Source organism: Nematolebias whitei, chromosome 21 (genome assembly GCF_014905685.2).
Source record: "Nematolebias whitei isolate Nwh7 chromosome 21, NemWhi1, whole genome shotgun sequence".
In the NCBI taxonomy this organism is placed as follows: Eukaryota; Metazoa; Chordata; class Actinopteri; order Cyprinodontiformes; family Rivulidae; genus Nematolebias; species Nematolebias whitei.
In genome coordinates this window covers 14,290,754-14,292,257 of record NC_056518.1, presented here as the reverse complement: position 1 = coordinate 14,292,257, position 1,504 = coordinate 14,290,754, and positions in this window count along the sequence as shown.

Genomic DNA, 1,504 nt, shown 5'->3' with positions numbered 1-1,504 from the left:
ATTGAAATGGCAACAATTTCAGGAATCTACAGACATTTGTTAAAATCTAATATATCTTTATTTCAGAAACGATGCAAAGCAAAAAAGGTTCTGAATGGCTGTGATCTTAGGGCTTTTAGGGAACATCTAATTTAAACTCGGACAAGTTTTGTAGTATGAATTACAGTGTGAAATTAGATGTGTTGGGCAATATTTTAAATTTTTGACATGAGATTGAATCGGGTCCTCTGGACTGATTCTTCTTTGATGAAACGTTTCGTCTTAGGAGCTACAAGAAATAACACCTTCACCTTCATAGTGGATCATCCATTCTGCTGGTAACATCTAGAACTAGCTGCTCACATGATAAAGAGGACCACGAGCCTAACAATGGATTGTTAGCACCTTGATGGCTGCATGCTGTTCTCAGAGGGTTGAGTGATTCAGTAACAGCATTGTAAGAGGGGAACAGTGGAACATCGAGGCCTCTGCCCCCGTTTCATGATAGACAGGTTCTCTTCACAAAGATCCATGACCTCCTTCACTCCTCTGTCAAACCATCGTTCCTCTCTATCAAGGATGTGAACATCTTCATCTCTGAAAGAGTGACCGCTGGCCTGGAGATGAGTGTAGACCGCAGAGTCCTGGCCTGATGATGCTGATCTTTTGTGCTGCTCCATCCTTTTGGCCAGTGGCTGTTTAGTTTCCCTGATGTAAGACTGATCACCCTCCTGACACTGAACAGCATACACAATATTACTCTGTGCCAGGGGACCAGATCTTTGGGCTGAACCAGTTTTTGCCGTAATGTATTTTGCAGTTTAAAAGCCACTGGGACGTTATGTTTAGAAAACAAACCTCAGTTTCTCTGAAACTCCTGCAACATACAGCATGACCTTCATTCAACCTTATTTATACAGGTTTGGGTCTTGGTTCCTCCTTTTCACGTGATGGCTGGAGTCCTGTTTGGGTTTCTTCTCTGCTTCCAGGAAGGCCCAGTTAGGATATTCACATTGCTCCAGGTCCTGTCTTGTGTGGGATTTCTCCTGCTCCCTATCTGCTGAGTCTTCTGTATTGTCACATAAAACATTTATGTTTTATTCAGAATGACTTATCGTATTAAGAACAACTAGCACTCTGTAATATTATATATATATATATATATATATATATATATATATATATATATATATGTATATAATAAAACTCATAATTCCACATCAGTTCTGAATTTAAATTGATTGGGCTTGTGAAAGCCAGGGCATGTTGCTCTTCTGCATTTCAGACAATATTCCTTTCAATTATAGTTATTTAAAAATAAAATTGTTTGTTCGTGTGGCTAAAAAACAGTCAATGTACTGATTTTCGAATAAATTAAGAAAAAATAACTTGTATGTAGCAAGAAAGTTTCTTCTGTTCATTGATGAGGCTTATGTTCAGAGACGATCAATAGATGGCGCTGTAGAAAATAAAACATCGCAGGAAGACGAACATGTCGTCACTTCCTGCCACCCCTGCTTTTTAC